General features: G+C 43.6%; 1 protein-coding gene across 4 annotated transcripts in view; it reads left to right on the top strand.

The window, feature by feature from the left end:
• FGF1 (fibroblast growth factor 1) overlaps positions 1-22137 on the top strand; it is a 385534-nt gene that overhangs the window by 107101 nt on the left and 256296 nt on the right. Inside the window, exon 1 of one of the 4 annotated variants that reach the window (XM_069764050.1) lies at positions 7040-7224. The exons of the other annotated variants lie outside the window; for them this stretch is intronic. The gene's annotated coding sequence lies outside the window, so the exon portion shown is untranslated. Of the gene's footprint in view, positions 1-7039; positions 7225-22137 lie in introns of those variants that run through there. 4 annotated transcript variants of the gene reach the window in all.

Raw genomic sequence — 22137 nt, 5'->3', positions numbered from 1 at the left:
ACCATCATTACCAGCTGACAATGAACGCCCACAGCCACGACCTCTTGCACCAGACTTCCTCATTGTTTTAAAAACTTAACCAAAGTAACTTTATTTGTTGCTGTCAAACAACTTACACGGTGAGCTATAACTTCAGTATGATTTCAATATCCCTTTACAGGTTGGTGAGACCACAAGGAAAATCAGGCACAATGTTACACACTCTGTTTTCTGTGGCACCAAATCACAGAGATGCCACACACGCAGGACTGTCACTCAAGCACAAATGTCAATATTAATCTCCCACTGTTTTATTTTTTTTATTTTTTTTACAGTGAGACTTTAGAAACAAAATAAAAAAAAAAGGTTTTTTCAGGAAGAATTTAGAAACCAAATAAAAAAAACAAAAAAGGCTTTCTATGGCCCACTGAGTGAGAGATGGCACACACAGGAGTCAGGAGTGGCACACAAGCCCAGAGGCCAATATTTTTCTCCCACTGATTGATGTAGTGATTTTTTCAGGTAGATTTTGGAACCCAAATCAAGCAAAAAAAAAAAATAGGCTTTCTATGGCCCACAATTTGAGAGAGAGAGAGATGGCACACCCAGGAGTAAAGACTGGCACACAAGCAGAAAGGGCAATATTAATCTCCCACCTATTTTTTTTTTTTTTTCAGGGAGACTTTAGAAACAAAATAAAATAAAATGATTTTTTTCAAGGACAATTTAGAAACCAAATAAAAAAATAAAATAAAGGCTTTCTATGGCCCACTGAGTGAGAGATGGCACACACAGGAGTCAGGAGTGGCATACAAGCCCTGAGGCCAATATTTTTCTCCCACTGATTGATGTAGTGATTTTTTCAGGTAGATTTTAGAACCCAAATCAAGCAAAAAAAATAAATAGGTTTTCTATGGCCCACTGAGTGAGAGATGGCACACACAGGAGTCAGGAGTGGCACACAAGCCCTGAGGCCAATATTTTTCTCCCACTGATTGATGTAGTGATTCTTTCAGGTAGATTTTAGAACCCAAATCAAGCAAAAAAATAAATAGGCTTTCTATGGCCCACTGAGTGAGATATGGCACACACAGGAGTCAGGAGTGGCACACAAGCCCTGAGGCCAATATTTTTCTCCCACTGATTGATGTAGTGATTTTTTCAGGTAGATTTTAGAACCCAAATCAAGCAAAAAAATAAATAGGTTTTCTATGGCCCACTGAGTGAGAGATGGCACACACAGGAGTCAGGAGTGGCACACAAGCCCTGAGGCCAATATTTTTCTCCCACTGATTGATGTAGTGATTTTTTCAGGTAGATTTTAGAACCCAAATCAAGCAAAAAAATAAATAGGCTTTCTATGGCCCACTGAGTGAGAGATGGCACACACAGGAGTCAGAAGTGGCACACAAGCCCTGAGGCCAATATTTTTCTCCCACTGATTGATGTAGTGATTTTTTCAGGTAGATTTTAGAACCCAAATCAAGCAAAAAAATAAATAGGCTTTCTACGGCCCACTGACTGAGAGATGGCACACACAGGAGTCAGGAGTGGCACACAAGCCCAGAGGCCAATATTTATCTCCCACTGATTGATTTAGTGATTTTTTCAGGTAGATTTTAGAACCCAAATCAAGCAAAAAAATAAATAGGCTTTCTATGGCCCACTGAGTGAGAGATGGCACACACAGGAGTCAGGAGTGGCACACAAGCCCAGAGGCCAATATTTATCTCCCACTGATTGATGTAGTGATTTTTTTAGGTAGATTTTAGAACCGAAATCAAGCAAAAAAATAAATAGGTTTTCTATGGCCCACTGAGTGAGAGATGGCACACACAGGGATGGCACTGTAGCAGAAATGCCAATCTTAATCTCCCACAAAAAAAAACAAAAAACAGGGACTGTCCTACAATTACTATCCCCCTGCAGTAATCTCAGCCAGGTATGGCAGGCAGCAATAAGGAGTGGACTGATGCACAAATTAAATAAAAAGTGTGGACAAACAAACAAGATAGCTGTGCAGAACAGAAGGAACAACAGGATTTGTGCTTTGAAAAAAGCAGTTGGTTTGCACAGCGGCGTACACACAGCAATGCAGCTATCAGGGAGCCTTCTAGGGCAGCCCAATGAGCTACAGCGCTGAGAAAAAAAAAAAATGTAGCTTCCACTGTCCCTGCACACCGAAGGTGGTGTTGGACAGTGGAAATCGCTACAGCACAAGCGGTTTGGTGGTTAATGGACCCTGCCTAACGCTATCCCTGCTTCTGACGAAGCGGCAGCAACCTCTCCCTAAGCTCAGATCAGCAGCAGTAAGATGGCGGTCGGCGGGAACGCCTCTTTATAGCCCCTGTGACGCCGCAGACAGCAAGCCAATCACTGCAATGCCCTTCTCTAAGATGGTGGGGACCAGGACCTATGTCATCACGCTGCCCACACTCTGCGTTCACCTTCATTGGCTGAGAAATGGCGCTTTTCGCGCCATTGAAACGCGACTTTGGCGCGAAAGTTGCGTACCGCATGGCCGACCCCACACAGGGGTCGGATCGGGTTTCATGAAACCCGACTTTGCCAAAAGTCGGCGACTTTTGAAAATGAACGACCCGTTTCGCTCAACCCTAGTTAGCACTGCAGCCTTCAAAGGACAGCAAAGAGTTTGTATGTTCTCCTCGTGTTCGCACTGGATCTCTCCCACCCTCAAAAGACATATTGATAGGGAATTTAGACTGTGACCCCCAATGGGGACAATGATGATGTCTGTAAAGTTCTGCGGAATTATTGGTGGTACAGTAAATAAGTGAGTACAATAAATAAATTCAGTTTGTTCGCAGCAAGTTTTTTTTTTATCTTACACAGATGGTCCTTGAAATACTTGTTAGGGCCCTTCCACACTGTTTTCCCCCATGTCAGTGGTCCCATTGGGGCCCATGTCCAAATCCCCCCACTCACCCGCAAAACGGGATTTGGTGTATGCGCCAAAGGGTCCATTGACTATAAAGATGCACACAGAGTCACAGTGTACTTTGTAATGCTTCATTTTCAGTCATAAAGATATACTGCTGAAAATGATGCAAGACAGAGCACACGGTGACTCCGGCTGATTTGTTATGATCAATGACCCTGTCGGGGTGTACGCCCAAATGCTGCTTTGCGGGTGGTTCTGATGTTAACCCCAACAGGGCCATTGACTGTAGAAAAAGCGCTGTGTGAAAGGGGCCTTACTCAGTTGCAAGCAAACAAGCTTTTATATCACATACCCTTCACAGAACATAACCCGTTGTATTTGCAAAAATAATTCTGACACCTCCTTTTTCCCATCAATTTATACAGTGACATTATCATATTCCCCAATTAAAACATTAATTTCCATCTAACTGTACACTAGCCACGTTTGACAACCACTCTACATGTATAAGTAGGTGACTGGATGCAACAAGCAGATAAGGACAATGTGGAAGTAATCGGCTCAACTATTTATTCTCCGGGTGCGAAAACAGGAAATGGGTGATTGGAATAAAGAGTAATTAGTGAGTAACAGGGTTTGACAGGGTGCAGTATTCAATGTACAATAATAGCAAGGCTGTTATCAACGCACTGTAACTCTTGCAGAGGGATTCCATTGCGTTATGTCTATCTAGTTTCTTAAGAGAACAATGTTCACAGTATCAAAGGTATTGCTATAATGATCCCCTTTATCGTCCAGGTCCTAGCGGGGGTTCCTGCCGTTAGGCCACATGTCCTTTTCACAAAATCAATCAATGATCTCTGGGCCTCCCGCACTCTGGTAGGTCCCGACACTCTCTGTTGCATCAACTCAAACTGTTCCCAGTAGTAACCGCCCAGTTTTTGACTTACTCAAACCATCTTCACATTGAATCATAGAATGGTAGAGTTGGAAGGGGCCTCCTGGGTCATCTGGTCCAACTCCCTGCTTGAAGACTCCCAGGGAAAGAGAACTCACCATACTTAGACTACCTTTTGGCATTTTCAGTCTGTCAGCTCATACAGAGGACTACATGCAACCACTCTGTCACAGACACACTTAAGAATAGGGCAAAGCTGCCTCTAGTAGCAGCTTGGCAAACCACACAGTTCGGACCTGCAGCATGACCATGTTGTTGGTATTAAGTGTCAATCTTCAGGAACTCACTGTTCCAGGCAACTAGGAAGCTGGGTGGCAAAAAAGAGGTTTGCTCTTTAAAAAAAATCACAAGAGAAAAGCCTTTTAATATCTTAACAAGGCCACATCATTAAGAGATTGCTATTGTCATATTATGCTTGTGTACTACTTTCTTTTAACACAGAAACATGGAAAATGTCATGAGCATTGGATGTATCTCTTTATTCAAATGTATTTAGAACTTGAAGAAGTACTCTCATCAAAATTTGTATCCTCTTAATAGATTGCAATCATCATATTATATACAGTGCCTTGCGAAAGTATTCGACCCCCTGGAACTTTTCAATTTTTTGCCGCATATAATGCTTCAAACATAAAGATACCAAATGTAAATTTTTGGTGAAGAATCAACAACAAGTGGAACACAGTTGTGAAGTTGAACGAAATTTATTGGTTATTTTAAATTTTTGTGAAAATTCAAAAACCGGAAAGTGGGGCGTGCAATATTATTCTTCCCCGTTTAACTTAATACTTTGTTGTGCCACCTTTTGCTGCGATTACAGCTGCAAGTCGCTTGGGGTATGTCTCTGTCAGTTTTGTACATTGAGAGACTGAAATTCTTGCCTATTCTCTTGCTTGGCAAACAGCTCGAGCTCAGTGAGGTTTGATGGAGATCGTTTGTGAAAAGCAGTTTTCAGCTCTTTCCACAGATTCCAGATTGAGGTCTGGACTTTGACTTAGCCATTCTAACACCTGGATACGTTTATTTGTGAACTATTCCATTGTAGATTTTGCTTTATGTTTGGGATCATTGTCTTGTTGGAGGACAAATCTCCGTCCCAGTCTCAGGTCTTTTGCAGACTCCAACAGGTTTTCTTCAAGAATGGTCCTGTATTTGGCTCCATCCATCTTCCCATCAATTTTAACCATCTTCCCTGTCCCTGCTGAAGAAAAGCAGGCCCAAACCATGATGCTGCCACCACCATGTTTGACAGAGGGGATGGTGTGTTCAGGGTGATAAGCTGTGTTGCCTTTACACCAAACAAAACGTTTGGCATTGTTGCCAAAAAGTTTGATATTAAATTCATCTGACCAGAGCACCTTCTTCCACATGTTTGGTGTGTCTCCCAGATGGCTTGTTGCAAACTTTAAATGACACTTTTTATGGATATCTTTGAGAAATGGCTTTCTTCTTGCCACTCTTCCATAAAGGCCAGATTTGTGCAGTGTACGACTGATTGTTATCCTATGGACAGACTGTCCCACCTCAGCTGTAGATCTCTGCAGTTCATCCAGAGTGATCATGGGCCTCTTGGCTGCATCTCTGATCAGTCTTCTCCTTCTTTGAGATGAAAGTTTAGAGGGACGGACAGGTCTTGGTAGATTTGCAGTGGTATGATACTTCTGCCATTTCAATATGATCGCTTGCACAGTGCTCCTTGGGATGTTTAAAGTTTTGGAAATCATTTTGTATCCAAATACGGCTTTAAACTTCTCCACAACAGTATCACGGACCTGCTTTTTGTGCTCCCTGGACTTCATGATGCTCTCTGTGCTTCAAACAGAACCCTTAGACTATCACAGGGCAGGTGCATTTATATGGAGACTTGATTACACACAGGTGGATTATATTTATCATCATAAGCCATTTTGGACAACATTGGATCATTCAGAGATCCACAATGAACTTCTGGAGTGAATTTGCTGCATTGAAAGTAAATGGGCCGAATAATATTGCAAGCCCACTTTTCAGTTTTTGAATTTCCACAAAAACTTAAAATAACCTATAAATTTAGTTCAACTTCGCAATTGTGTTCCACTTGTTGTTGATTCTTCACCAAAAATTTACATTTGGTATCTTTGTTTGAAGCATGATATGTGGGAAAAGGATGAAAAGTTCAAGGGGGCCGAATACTTTCTCAAGGCACTATGTACTTACAATTGCTCATTTTGCCCTTTTACCCAGCTAAAGCTACTTTCACACATCAGGTTTTTGCCGTCAGGCACAATCCGTTGAATGTTGAAAAAAACATCCGTCGCAGATTGTGAAAAACTGATGCAACGGATCTGTTTTTTTCGACGGATCCGACTAGCATATCCAGATAATTGGATAAAAAAAAAACCCAGCTTCACCAGTGGGAAGCCATACCATGTTAGCTGCCAAAACATCACCCCAGTGGACCCCTTTAAGCAGCGTCAATCACCTCTGACCGAGAACCACAGGTGGCGTCAAGAACACAAACTTTATTCATAACTCCTTTAAAGACTTTTCCCTTAATATTTGCGCCCAGGGAGACCGACCGGGTCAACGCTGCCGTGATACATCCTTTTAAGTACTGGACCCGGTACCAAGTACCCGACGGCCCTGGCGGGCGTTCCATTAGTAATGGAGAGGTGTCTTACCGACACACGGAGTGACGTGCCTTCATGCTGCTGTCAAAGATTCAAAGCAGCATTTATCAGGATATCAACCGCAGAGCAGACACATAGAAGCAGATGATGGCTGAATATCACAGTCATTATCTACTGGGAAAGATGTGGGCTCAGTTGCTGAGCCCGCATCAAAGTCAGGGAAACGGTATATACCGTAACTGTGTAAGGACATGGACATATTGCCCTGCTCCCCTTGAAGACATCAGTACTGTGCATAATGTGATGTGTAATCTGAATATTGTTCTTTGTATTCTTGTGTACATCTTGTGTCATGTGAAGTGTAAGATGCTTGCCTATGCCATGTGATCATGTAAGGTATTATAATGTACATGTGATGCTTGAAAGACATAGAACACAAGGTAGTGTTTGCACAGAATGAAGGTGAAATAGTACATTTCCCGAGCAACAGACTTCAGGAGAGAGAGTTAATGTTGGGAACAGCCCACAGGGGGAGGAATAAATGCTAGGGCAAGTAACCTGCTTCCTGAAGTTAGTCAGAGAGGAGTTAGAGTCTGAAGAAGTGACAAGTGTTCAGTTCTGCCATTTGGGTGAACTACAGCAAAGGAGACGATGGGACAATGAGGTAGCGTGACTGGGAACTGACCGAAGAAACAGAGTTGCCTTCTGCCTTAAAGTTGTCCTTGGATAGGATGATGTGTCACAAGAAACCGTGAGCTTGATAAATGCTGAAGAAGGTATGGATATAAAGAGGACTGAGACTGTGGAACTAGTGAGGGTCCCGAGTGGTAGATCCAAGGGTGTCCATAGCGAGAGGAGCTGCTGAGTGGGTATAGAGAAACTCTCTGAACTGTACTGTGTCGACAAGCTAGGCTGTGATGAAGAAGAGCAAAACAGTGTGCTATTCCAGCACTGGAGTAGACTCCAGTGGAAGGAAACAATGTCAGTGAAAAGGTTTCTTGGTGTGAATGAAAAGTGCGTAAGACTGTGTACTCGCTATCACTTTAATATAACCCTCATCAAGTTCAGTAATATTCCCATGTTTGAACAAAAGTCTCCTTACTAAGTTTGGGAACCCGTGGTCCTGGCCAGCCAATACCATTGGCTACTGGTGGCCTGCACAAGCTCAAAGGCCTCACAACACTAACACCCAGCCAGAACCCACAATTGTCTGTAGGACCAGTGTTCAAGAACTTTTTTGTTCGAAACGCATATGGTTCTTTTCATACATCACCCCCTATATTATATTTGCAATGTTGCCTGAGACTTCCTAATTGAGGTTGCATCATTTAAAAAAAAGTATTTTTATAAATAAAGCTGAATGAAAGATTTTTATTAACACCCTGGTGTGTGGGCTGGATCCATTTTCACACTGTTCAAGTTGTCAAAAGTGCTGTGCAGCAGCAGGATTCCTGGGCTCTTATCCTGCATTGGAACTATGTCTCAGGGGTGAGCAGATTTTTCATTGTCTGTAGGATACCAAATCAAGTGGCAAGAGAAGCTCACGCACAACTACCTTGCTTGGGCCTCTTATAACTGTATGTGATTTGTCGGTGAGGGGATAATGGCAGCACAATACATCAAGTGGAGGATACAATAAAACTGATTGTCCCTGTAGGGATGTCAGTCTGCAAAAAATAAGTCTAAAATAATTCATGAAGATGCATACAAACTCTACATTTATGCTAATAGTAGAAACCAGTTGTCCACCACCTCGCCCCCCGATGGTCGTTCTATTCAAACTTTGGGAAGTGTTGTAGAGTATTACTATATTAATTAGGACTCTATATATTCTTATGGTAAGAAATACCCATCCATATTGCCAATTGAAGGTGTGCTCACATGACGCCAAAAGAATCTAAGACAACCTTTGCGTCACTAGCCGGCTTGTTCTTTCAACTGTCAGATGACAATGTTTATGTAGAATGCTTTAGGGAATCAAAAAACATCTCACATAAACCCCTAAAAAAAAACTTTTATTAGATATACCTTAAAAAATATGCCTATAATAAGGAGGACACACATAAAAACCATTACTGAAAAAAACACATAATGGTGATGCTCAGTAAGCCTCAACGTGTTTTCCCATATCCAGGTTCCTCAGGAAGCTGATATTGATAATAAAGATGTCCCACAATCGACATTGCTCAGATAAGTAGAGAGCCCAACCTGTCCTGTGCTCTGAATTACTTTGTTTTTGGATCAATCCTATCAATGGTTGGATTTTTTCCCTGATGCGAGATGGGAACTTGTGTTTGGACAACATCACAGGAGAAATGCTAACGACAAATGGCTATTTTATTGATGCGTGTGTAATAGATCTCAACAATCATGAGGAGAGTCAGATTTTTTATTTTCCACTACATACTGTAAATGAGTGCCGGTGAAGCTGGCTGCTCCTGTCTGGATGACTCATCCCGTTAATAAAACATTAAGAAGCTGTGGGAGATTAAAGATTGCAGAATCTTCGCTTAGCGTTACATCATTTGACCTATTGTTTAGGAAAAAAAAGTACATAATTTTATGCAATTCGTTTTGTATTCAGGGTTTTATTTTGTGTATTCTTGTGTTAGCCTTGCAGTAGCAGTTAAATTTGTTTTTCTAAGATTAGCAGCAATACTATATTCTTCAGTTCAAGGAGTTTGGTTTGTTCGTTTTTTTATTTGCAACAAATTGAGTTAGGTTTCATGCATTTCCAGGTTAAAAAATGCTTAGCTAAAGAAAACCTGCATGTACAGTACATTGCTGTAGAAACTTTCTCCCAAATAGTGGGAGAACAGTAATGGGTCAGATTCAGGATTTAGGATGTGGTTGATAAAAAAAACTGTGCTAATTTCATTTTCAAATGCAAATGCAGTGGGGAAAAAGTATTTAGTCAGCCACCAATGGTGCAAGTTCTGCCACTTAAAAAGATGAGAGAGGCCTGTAATTGACATCATAAGTAGACCACAACTATGAGGCCGGCGTCACACTTGCGAGTTTTACGGACGTAAGAGCGCAGAATCTACGTCCGTAAAACTCGCAAAAAATACGGCACAATTATTCTCTATGCCCCTGCTCCTATTTGCCGTATTTTACTGATCAGTATTATACGGCTTTCTACGGCCGTACAAAATCGCAGCATGCTGCGTTTGTCACCGTACTGCGCAAGAAATACGCCAATGAAAGTCTATGGAAGCGTGAAAAATACGGATTACACACGGACAAGCAGTGTGACTTGCGAGAAATACGCAGCGCTGTTAGAGAGAAAAGCCGGTAATTCAGTGCGGTGTACAGTAAAATCACACTGACAGCTTACAGTAGAATAGGTAGAATAAATGTGTACACATAGAATAGGTATATATATATATATATATATGTCATTAGACACATATATGTATATATCTTAATATTTATTCCAGCGCTAGACAGCTTGAAAGCCGGTAATTCAATTACCGGCTTTTTCCTTCTCCTTCCTAAAACCCGACATGATTTGAGACATGGTTTGCATACAGTAAACCATGTCTTCTCTCCATTTTTTTTGCAGATTCCACACTACTAATGTCAGTAGTGTGTATCTGCAAAATTTGGCCGTTCTAGCTCTTAAAATAAAGGGTTAAATGGCGGAAAAAATTGGCGTGGGCTCCCGCGCAATTTTCTCCGCCAGAGTAGTAAAGCCAGTGACTGAGGGCAGATATTAATAGCCTGGAGAGGGTCCACGGTTATTGGCCCCCCCCTGGCTAAAAATATCTGCCCCCAGCCACCCCAGAAAAGGCACATCTGGAAGATGCGCCTATTCTGGCACTTGGCCACTCTCTTCCCATTCCCGTGTAGCGGTGGGATATGGGGTAATGAAGGGTTAATGCCACCTTGCTATTGTAAGGTGACATTAAGCCTAATTAATAATGGAGAGGCGTCAATTATGACACCTATCCATTATTAATCCAATACTAGTAAAGGGTTAAATAAAACACAAACACATTTTTTAAAATTATTTTAATGAAATAAAAACAATGGTTGTTGCAGTATTTTATTCGACGCCCAATCCAGTCACTGAAGACCCTCGTTCTGTGAGTAAAAAAACATAATAAACCAACAATATACTTACCCTCCGCAGATCTGTAACGTCCAACGATGAAAATCCTTCTGAAGGGGTTAAAACATTTTGCATCAAGGAGCTGTGCTAATGCACGCTGCTCCTCGCTGCAAAACCCCAGGGAATGAGGCTAAAAATAGATCAATGATCTATATTTAGCTTCATTTGCGGTGAGGCGCCCTCTGCTGGCTGTTCATAGATCGTGGGAAATTACCTAGAAAGCCAGGGAGCTTTACATCATAAGTAGACCACAACTATGAGGCCGGCGTCACACTTGCGAGTTTTACGGAAGCCAGGGAGCTTTCTAGGTAATTTCCCACGATCTATGAACAGCCAGCAGAGGGCGCCTCACCGCAAATGAAGCTAAATATAGATCATTGATCTATTTTTAGCCTCATTCCCTGGGGTTTTGCAGCGAGGAGCAGCGTGCATTAGCACAGCTCCTTGATGCAAAATGTTTTAACCCCTTCAGAAGGATTTACATCGTTGGACGTTACAGATCTGCGGAGGGTAAGTATATTGTTGGTTTATTATGTTTTTTTACTCACAGAACGAGGGTCTTCAGTGACTGGATTGGGCGTCGAATAAAATACTGCAACAACCATTGTTTTTATTTCATTAAAATAATTTTAAAAAATGTGTTTGTGTTTTATTTAACCCTTTACTAGTATTGGATTAATAATGGATAGGTGTCATAATTGACGCCTCTCCATTATTAATTAGGCTTAATGTCACCTTACAATAGCAAGGTGGCATTAACCCTTCATTACCCCATATCCCACCGCTACACGGGAATGGGAAGAGAGTGGCCAAGTGCCAGAATAGGCGCATCTTCCAGATGTGCCTTTTCTGGGGTGGCTGGGGGCAGATATTTTTAGCCAGGGGGGGGCCAATAACCGTGGACCCTCTCCAGGCTATTAATATCTGCCCTCAGTCACTGGCTTTACTACTCTGGCGGAGAAAATTGCGCGGGAGCCCACGCCAATTTTTTCCGCCATTTAACCCTTTATTTTAAGAGCTAGAACGGCCAAATTTTGCAGATACACACTACTGACATTAGTAGTGTGGAATCTGCAAAAAAAATGGAGAGAAGACATGGTTTACTGTATGCAAACCATGTCTCAAATCATGTCGGGTTTTAGGAAGGAGAAGGAAAAAGCCGGTAATTGAATTACCAGCTTTCAAGCTGTCTAGCGCTGGAATAAATATTAAGATATATACATATATGTGTCTCACTGACATATATATATATATATATACCTATTCTATGTGTACACATTTATTCTACCTATTCTACTGTAAGCTGTCAGTGTGATTTTACTGTACACCGCACTGAATTACCGGCTTTTCTCTCTAATATATGTGTCTACTGACACATATATATATATATATATATATATATATATAGACAGTATATATATATTTTCTTTTCTTTTTGGGACACATGGATCACTTCTATAGCGGTATGTTGGTTTTGCTAGCCTGCGAGAAAACCACGCAGTACGGATGCCATACGGATTACATACGGAGGATGCCATGCGCAAAAAACGCTGACACACCCTGCCTACGGAGGAGCTACGGACCACTTTTTTCGGGACTTTTCAGCGTATTACGGCCGTAATATACGGACCGTATTCTTTTACGCTGTGTGTGACGCCGGCCTGAGAGTCAAAATGAGAAAACAAATCCAGAAAATCACCTTGTCTGATTTGGCAAGATTTACTTTGCAAATTATGGTGGAAAATAAGTATTTGGTCATTTACAAAAGTTCATCTCAATATGTCATTTTCTAATATAATTATAGCCCAACTATGTGGCAAATTTATTAGAGGCCCCTCACTCTCCCATTTGGTTAGTCTAACGATTTGTCTTTTTTTCTTAGGCGTTGCAATACCAACTTAAGGGTATGTGCAAACCCTCCTAAAGAGGACTCAGTAAACATAAAAAGTATGAGCATATGCACTGCAATGTCAAAACGACTTGCTTTGCATATGTTCATCTTTTCTTACCTTCTTTTAATCTCTTCAAACTCCAAACGTGGGTAGAAGTAGAGTTTGGGTAGTCACATGCTGTTCCCTGCTGCAGCTGACCAACTGCTACTGATCACTGGCAGTGGTGATGCTCTGTCTGTGCTGGAAGAGAATACAAGGAAACTGGCTAGTGGACAACATAAGATGCAATATAGTTTAAGAGGTATGAGGACACATTCTGGTGAAAAACAAGAAATATCCTAATATCCAATTTCTGGGAAATGTCTTTGTGCAGACTAGGCTCAAACCTCCATACTGTCTCACAGCCGATCTCTCTATCACACACGCTTAAAATGCTGAACCCATATATTTCAAGGACCCATCTGAACCCCACCTGAATATGTTGGAGGGAAAGATCTCAGTGCCATAGTTCTCATTAAACCATTAGCCTAGTGCTCCCAGGATGTAGATATTCTTTCTTACTGAATGACCTCATTCTGGATGTCATTATTTTTAAAATATACATAACATTCTGATGACAATTTTTCACTCGCTCTCATACTCTAGACCAGTGTTCCCCAACTCCGATCCTCAAGAGCAACCAAAAGGTCATGTTTTCAGGATTTCCTTATGTATTATTTCAAAACCTAAAGTCCTATTTGACCTCAACTAACAAAGTTCACAAAACAGTCTGACATTCGACTGCTAGATTATTTTTCACAGCTCTCATCTTGTGCTATGCATTTTTATATCTCCAAACATGTCTTCGTAGGAGCAAAGCTTAAGGTGACTATAATCACTCTGCTGAAATCATGTTTCTCTGCACTTCTCATAGCGGGCTTCTCTAGGGCAATATTCAATTCAAGGACATGCTTTGGGAAACAACATGGGCACGATTCATCAAGACCGGCATTGTTCATGCTGTTTTTGATGAGGCAGTATGCTGTAGTCATACATTTCTGAATCATGAAGAGGTGCATGCCTCTTGATGAATCTGTAGCATCTGATCAGTGATGTGTGCCTCCGTGCGCTAAGCCAAAAAATTTACTCCTGTCAGGGACTGAAGTGAGACTTTTGGAGTAGGGAAAGCCATAGCTAATTTTTGACGAAGCTGGGAGAAAATTACATGAAGATTCCAAAAGCTGCAAAATTTTGGCACATTTCAAAGTTTTGCCTTCATTTTGTGACTTTTCTGTCATGAAAACTTTGAGGAATTGGGCTCCATGTTTCTGACCAAAATAGTGCAGCATGCCGTGGCATTTTTGATGGAATCTGCAAGGGTTGTAACCAAGCCTCCAACACAGATGTAAACACACCTTTGGCCTCATACTAGCTAACTTCCTAATGCTCTTACTATGTTCTACAGTAAACTAGAGGCACCAGTTATAAATGAAGACATGCAATTGTGACGCCCAGGAGACCGGGGTACCCAGCACCGGACCAATGGGGTCTGTCTCTTGAGGGGGATGTCACGGGTGGCTTGACCCGGTGCTGTGGCCTCAGGCAATGCACAGTGTAAGGGGTATCATGAGGGAACAGGCACTTACTTGATCAGCAGCAGGTTCTCCCAGCGGTGATGATCCTGATCCTGGATAGATGGCTATTGTCCAAATGAAAGACTGAGGCACTGAAACGTTTAACCAGTTTACTTCAACATAAAGGGATTTACAATCCAGTCCTGTCACCAGAGTCTGTATGGGAACTCTGAGTTACTTTGACCCTGCCGGGGTCTTCGCCTCTTATTGTACACAATTTCTGTGTGGCCCTGCTGCTGTATGTGAACTGGCTGCCGGCCCAATCTGTCTCCTCCGGGCCCTGGTTCGACGGGCAACCCGAGTCCTTTTATCGGCTTACCCCCTCCGGGAGTACCGCTGAACTCTGTGTCTGTTGCTGCGTCCGGCCCTAGTAAAGCTGGTATCACCTCACGTTTTTCCGGTTGCTGTATTATATATAATGAATACAGCCGCGGATCCGGTATCCGTCTTTGCGCCTGTTCTGGGTAGTGATTAATGCTACCCGGTTCTCACAATGTCCTTTTTTTCTGTCCCTCTTCTCCTCAGGCCGGTGATTTGGGCCTGGAAACCGTCATAGGGCTGTTAGAAATTCAGCTGTATGACCTCTCACTTTCAGCTCCTTAGCCCAACTGCCCAACTGCCAGTTCTTCTCTCAGACCAGAATGGATCAAGGGGAGCCTCTGAAGCTCCCCCTTCTGGCCGGAGGAGGTAGTGCAGTCTTGCTATTTTAGTATTTGCATCCAGTGTCAGTAACTGTTTTTGTGGCAAATACCCCTAGGGGTGCCACATTCCCCCTTAGTTAAGAACAGTACTCCGGGACTGTGGGACGATAACATTTTGAAATAACAATTAATATGTACAGAGTCTTAAAAATGAAGTTACAAAAACCACTCAAGGAAACAAAAATAGAGTTTTGTAAAAAGTCACTCCAAATAGCGTCCATTAATACAGTTCTATCCTTGAAGGTACTAGGAAAGGCACTGCACTTTGTGTCCAAGAATTTAGTTCCATTTTTCCAACGGAGTTACCAATATAAAGTCTAAAGAAAGTTCAAAAAGAGCAAAAAGCAAAGTTCAAAAAGCAGTCTTTCCGGAGCTTTGATTTAGTGCCTCCGGGCTGATAAAAAGTTCAAGAATATGCAATAAGTTCATACAGACAAGTCTCTGTAGGTACTGGGCTTAAACGTTGCAGAATGATAACAATGACTATAGTTTTATAGTTGGTAATCCGCATACCTGGCCGGTAATTGACCCTGGGTACTACGCTGTGATCTACGTAATAGCGGTGTCTCTTCATGTGGTGTACTACTGTCTACTGCGGATGTAGTATCTGCTAAAGATAATTCCACGACTACGGAGTTGGCAAGTCCACCGTGAATGGGTTGAATAACTTCTGGTTCTGGCTGGACAACTTCTGGTTCTTTCAATGCTTCCGGACATAATTTAAGATTGTCTCTTGACACTAGTACAGATGTTAAGCCTCCGTTTTTGCTAATGAGACACATTTTAGAATTATCCATTCTTGTTGGTAAAACTGTGTAGGGTACGGCTTCCCACTGATTGTCTAGTTTATTGGTTCGACGATTTCTCTTGAGCACTTGGTCACCCGGTCTTAATGGGGTCGCTAGAGCATTCTGGTTGAAAGTTCGCTCTTGTCTTTCTCTAGTTTGCTGAAGGCTTCTTTCCACACTCTCTTGCACTTGGCGATACTGCTTTTGCCGTATGATATCCCAATTGGAGTCTTGAACTTCTACGTCTGGTTTCAGAATTCCCATTTCTAGATCGATTGGTAATTGGCCGGGTCTTGCACGCATAAGGTAAGCTGGGGTGCAGTTGGTGGAGCTCACCGGGACATGATTATACAGATCCACCAAGTCAGGCAATTTCTCTGGCCATTGATTCCTTTCTGTTTCAGGTAAAGTCTTTAGTAGGTCTATTACAATATGGTTCATCTTCTCGCATAAGCCGTTTGTTTGTGGATGATAGGCCGTCGTCCGGATCTTTTTGCAACCATACATATTACAGAATTCTCTGAAGATTTCTGATTCAAAGGCTGTACCTTGGTCGGTGAGAACCTGTTCCGGATATCCATGGGGTCTACAAAAGTACGTTTGGAACGCTTTGGCTGCTGTTTTTGCTGTCAGATCTTTTACGGGTACTACTACCAAGAAACGTGAATAATGGTCCACGATTGTCAAGGCATAGACATAGCCGGACCGGCTTGGTGTCAACTTCACGTGGTCCATGGCTACAAGTTCAAGTGGTTGTTTGGTGATTATGGGCTGCAGTGGTGCTCTTTGGTTCTTTTGATCGTTTCTTCTGAGGTTGCACGGGCCACAATTTCTGCACCACTGTTCGATTGATTTTATCATCCCGGCCCAATAAAATCTTTCTCTTAGAAGTACTTCTAACTTTTTCCAACCGAAGTGACCAGCACCATTATGGTAAGCTTCGAGGACCATCTTGACATCTTGTTTAGGCACGATAATCTGCCAAACCAATTCATGTGTTTTCGGATTGGTGTACCTTCTACAGAGCTTCCCTTGATACAGGAACATTTTGCCTCTCTCTTTCCAGAGTTGATGCGTCTCTTCTGGGGCATCCTCATCGGGATATGCACTTTGCTCAGTTAACAGTTCCTTCACCAACTTCACAGCCGGATTGCTGTCTTGGGTGTCAGCCCATCTATGGTGTGCTAACGGATCAAAATTCACCTCTTGTTGTTTCTGATAGGTACTTGACTGATGATGTTTTGCCTTGGGATGATGGAAGGCTGGTAGTTCAATTTCTTCAAGCTCCCCCGTTTCTTCTTCTACATCTCTCAAGTGTGGCATCCGGGATAGGGCATCGGCATTTCCATTCTTGCGACCTGCTAGATACTTGATCTTGAAGTTGTAATTAGATAACCGGGCTATCCATCGCTGTTCTAACGCACCTAATTTGGCTGTGTCCAGGTGGGTCAACGGATTGTTGTCAGTATAGACAATAAATTCTGCAGCAGCCAGATAGTGTTTGAAACGTTCAGTCACAGCCCAAACTACTGCCAGTAGTTCCAATTTGAAGGAGCTATAATTTTCTGGATTTCTTTCAGTAGGCCGGAGCTTTCTACTTGCAAAGGCGATGACTTTCTCCCGACCTTCTTGCTTTTGTGACAGCACCGCTCCTAGTCCCACATTACTGGCATCGGTGTAGAGGATGAAAGGTTGATGGTAATCTGGGTATGCCAGAACCTCTTCTCCGGTTAGTGCCTTCTTTAGTTGTTCAAAGGAGTCTTTCCTTTCGTCGTTCCACTGAAAAGGAGGGTTTCGGTTTGAAGGTTTCTTCGTCTGCCCTACCAAGGTGTCTTGCAAGGGTGCTGCCAACTTGGTAAATCCTTTTATAAATCTGCGATAGTAACCCACCAATCCCAGGAATTGTCTCACTTTTTTTGCGCTGGTAGGTCTTGGCCAATCCCTTATGGCGCTTATTTTCTTGGGATCTGGTGCTACTCCCTCCGAACTCACGATGTGTCCCAGGTACTGTACCTTTGGCTTGAGAAGGTGACATTTGGATGGCTTGACTTTCATGCCATACCTGGATAAGGCTTCGAACACTTCTGCCAGGTCTATTAAGTGTTGTTCGTAAGTCTTTGAGTAGACGATCACATCATCTAGGTACAGGAGGACGGTCTCGAAGTTCTTGTGTCCGAGGCAGCATTCCATCGGCCGCTGGAAGGTACCGGATGCGTTGCAGAGTCCGAACGGCATGCGATTAAATTCACATAGACCCATTGGTGTGGTGAATGCCGTCTTTTCCTTATCTCTCTCAGCCACAGGGACTTGCCAATACCCGCTTGTTAAGTCTAAGGTGGAAAAATAATTAGCAGATTTCAAAGCAGTTAAGGACTCTTCTATCCTAGGCAAGGGGTAGGCGTCTTTATGGGTGATGTTATTAATCTTCCGGTAGTCTACGCACATTCTCATGGTTCCGTCCTTTTTTTTGACAATCACTAGAGGGGCCGCCCAGGGGCTACAGCTGTCTCTTATTACCCCGGCCTGTTTCATCTCCCTCAGCATATCTTTTGCACACTGATAGTGAGCGGGCGGTATGGGTCTATATCTTTCTTTTATTGGGGGATGGTCACCGGTGGGGATTGTGTGTTCTACCCCTTCTATCCGTCCGAAGTCTAATGGGTGTTTACTGAAGACTTGTTCATATTCCGTCACTAGCCTATACACCCCTTGTTTTTGATGGGTAGGTGTTGAATTTATGCCCACGTGTAGCTGTTGGCACCAATCCTCCAATTCTCCGTCTGAGCCGTTGCCTTCCACCTGACAGGTTGGTTCTAAGGGCTCAATGGTTGTGATGGCATTGTTGTCAACAGTATATAGCTTTGCCACTGTAGCATAACTTGGCAAAGTGACCTCTTCCTCTCCACAGTTCAAAAGTCGTACCGGCACTCGTCCCCGGTGTACCTCGACTACCCCTCGTGCTGTGAGTATAGTGGGCCTGCTGTCGGTGTACACTAGTTCTATTAAGGCTTGATTATCTCGTCCCTTAGTACCAATGGCTGCTCTACACCATACCAGCATTTCTGTTTTTGGTGGGATTACAATAGATGTCGGATCACTTACCCTCACACTGCCGATTTCTCCACCTGCAACTTCTACCTGTTGCCTTAACATCAATACTTTTATTTCCCTTCAGAGAACTCTCTGCTGGCAGGATTGGGCAGTTTCAGCAATTTGCTGTAAGACAGAAATAACTTCGGAAAAACAGTTCTCTAACACATTCATTCCTATCAATACAGTGGGTTCACAGTTCCGCCGGTCAACATCAACAACAATTATACCCTGTTTCTTCAATTCTACTTTACCAATCTTTATGGTCATCTCCCTGAATCCTAGTTTCGGTACCAACTTACCATTACTGGCCCATATATCTAGTTCAACATCAGAGGGCCCTTTATCAATATCTGCATCAGCCCAGTACCTCTTATAAAGGATATACGGTATAGATGAAATCTGGGAACCTGTGTCCAGCAAAGCGTTGAGGGGAATTCCGTCCAGCACAATAGGGATAATGGGTCGTCCTCCGATGTGCCTGTCGTGCCAGGGTGTTGGGCCTTGAAAGTTCATTCCTGCGAAGCGGCCCGCATTCTCAGGGGATTCCCGTTTAAATCACAATCTCGTGCAAAGTGGCCCGGCTGCTGGCAACGGCGGCAAATGGGCTGTCCATCCGGTTGGTAGCGGTCGCGGGGTCGTCCTCTCCATGTCGGGTATCTCCGGGGTCTCATCCATGGAACATCCTCTCTACAGTTTGCCAACTCCATCTTGTGTCCTCTCATCTCCTGGATGGTTTTAGCCATTGAAGCAACAACATCAGCTAAAGAGTCAAGCTTTTGTTGAAGAGCCTCATTAGTACTGGGCCCCAGGGGCTTAGCAATGGCCCCAGACATAGCTGATGTCACTGGCACTTCCTGTTGTTGAGGTGCCTCTGCCATGGGTTGCGCAGGATCCTGATCCCGAGGTGCCTCTGCAAGCTGGAGACGTATAGCGCTCTCCTTTAATTGGGCAAATGTCAATTCAGGGTTCTTAAAAACAAGCATGCTCACATGCCCCCGGTGAGAAGGGGTGTAGAGTCCCTCAATAAATAGATCTCTTAGCAGTTTATCCGCTCCGGTGTTAAAAATGTGTTCAGCCAATGTAAGTGATTTAAGGGCTTCCTGCAGGTTTAAGGCAAAGTCTCTCACGCCCTCATTAACTTTTTGTTTGCAATTAAAGAATCGTACTTTAGCTTTGCTGCTGGCAGTGGTTTCAAATGTAGCTTTTAATCCAGCAAATATGCGTTCAACAGTGCCTTTCAGATCAGCTGCCCATGCTGTGACTTCTCGCTTAGCATGGCCACTTAACTGTATCATCAGGAGATTAACACGCTGAACTTCACCCACGGGGAACATGTCAAAATGGGCCAGCATCTTTTCTCTGAAATTGTCAAGGGTATTAGGCTCACCTTCATACATTGGAAGCCACGGGCCACGCTGCTGGACTCTCTATCGACACTCTGTCTTTCAGCTGCATTAGCGTCGCCGGGAGCTGCGACGTCTCCGTGCTGCGACATACTGTGCCCCCTTAGTTAATCCGGACCCTTTCGGTCCTCCGCTTCCGTCGGGATAGTGTAGATTCGTTCCGCTGTGCAGCAGGATTGGTTTTCCCCTTGCTCTGACGTCAGAGCGCTCAGCTTAATGCCGCTCACAATGACACGCCCCCTGCCTCTCCCGCCCGCCGCGCGCTCCGTAATGGCGGATTCTGAAGTTTTTCAGTCAGACTGGGGCTCAAATAATGGCGTAGCCCAATTAACAGTCTCGTGCCTAACGGTTACGAGGTGATTACCTCAGGGGATGGCGGCCATCTTTACTCCATTATAACCAATGGGGAAAAGTCACTTTCAATAGTTTTCAATGGGGAACGGAATTTTCTTTAATAAAGTCAATTTTCAAGATTTTTCATCCAAGTTTTCACAGTTTTGGGCTCCAATCACAGCACTCAATACCCGGTATACGGGCTGGCTCGATCCTGTTCGTGACGCCAATTGTGACGCCCAGGAGACCGGGGTACCCAGCACCGGACCAATGGGGTCTGTCTCTTGAGGGGGATGTCACGGGTGGCTTGACCCGGTGCTGTGGCCTCAAGCAATGCACAGTGTAAGGGGTATCATGAGGGAACAGGCACTTACTTGATCAGCAGCAGGTTCTCCCAGCGGTGATGATCCTGATCCTGGATAGATGGCTATTGTCCAAATGAAAGACTGAGGCACTGAAACGTTTAACCAGTTTACTTCAACATAAAGGGATTTACAATCCAGTCCTGTCACCAGAGTCTGTATGGGAACTCTGAGTTACTTTGACCCTGCCGGGGTCTTCGCCTCTTATTGTACGCAATTTCTGTGTGGCCCTGCTGCTGTATGTGAACTGGCTGCTGGCCCAATCTGTCCCCTCCGGGCCCTGGTTCGATGGGCAACCCGAGTCCTTTTATCGGCTTACCCCCTCCGGGAGTACCGCTGAACTCTGTGTCTGTTGCTGCGTCCGGCCCTAGTGAAGCTGGTATTACCTCACGTTTTTCCGGTTGCTGTATTATATATAATGAATACAGCCGCGGATCCGGTATCCGTCTTTGCGCCTGTTCTGGGTAGTGATTAATGCTACCCGGTTCTCACAATGTCCTTTTTTTCTGTCCCTCTTCTCCTCAGGCCGGTGATTTGGGCCTGGAAACCGTCATAGGGCTGTTAGAAATTCAGCTGTATGACCTCTCACTTTCAGCTCCTTAGCCCAACTGCCCAACTGCCAGTTCTTCTCTCAGACCAGAATGGATCAAGGGGAGTCTCTGGAGCTCCCCCTTCTGGCCGGAGGAGGTAGTGCAGTCTTGCTATTTTAGTATTTGTATCCAGTGTCAGTAACTGTTTTTGTGGCAAATACCCCTAGGGGTGCCACACAGTAATGTATTTGATTACATACAGCTGAAACTAATGTAGAACCTTTCCGAATTCTGCTCCTTAAGACCAGGGCTACATGGTGACTTGTCACGTGACAGTTCTCAGACAAGTCAAGCAACCAAAACAAAAAAGGCAAATTCACAAATAAGCCACACAAAAGTTGCAGTGTGATTTGACTTGCAATGAAGTCTATGACAAGTGAGCTGTGTACGACTTGCAAGATTGCGTTTCAGGAGGTCGCAGGTTGCAATGAAATGATTTGATGTGATGTTGCAATGTGACACTTCAATTTCAGTATCGTGTAACACATGTCACCATGTAACCCAAGCCTAATGGGACAGAAAAAAGGAGTCCTTCATAATTTGTATATGTGGCACCCCTAGGGGTATTTGCCACAAAAATAGTTACTGACAGTAAATGCAAATACTAAAATAGCAAGACTGCACTACCACCTCCGGCCAGAAGGGGGAGCTCCAGAGACTCCCCTTGATCCATTCTGGTCTGAGAGAAGAACTGGCAGTTGGGCTAAGGAGCTGAAAGTGAGAGGTCATACAGTTGAATCTCTAACAACCCTGTGACTGTTACCAGGCCTAAATCACCGGCCTGAGGAGAAGAGGGATAG

This window comes from Ranitomeya imitator, chromosome 4 (assembly GCF_032444005.1).
Source record: "Ranitomeya imitator isolate aRanImi1 chromosome 4, aRanImi1.pri, whole genome shotgun sequence".
Lineage (NCBI taxonomy): Eukaryota > Metazoa > Chordata > Amphibia > Anura > Dendrobatidae > Ranitomeya > Ranitomeya imitator.
Note: the sequence above shows the minus strand (reverse complement) of the source record. Positions and strands in the feature narration are given on the sequence as shown.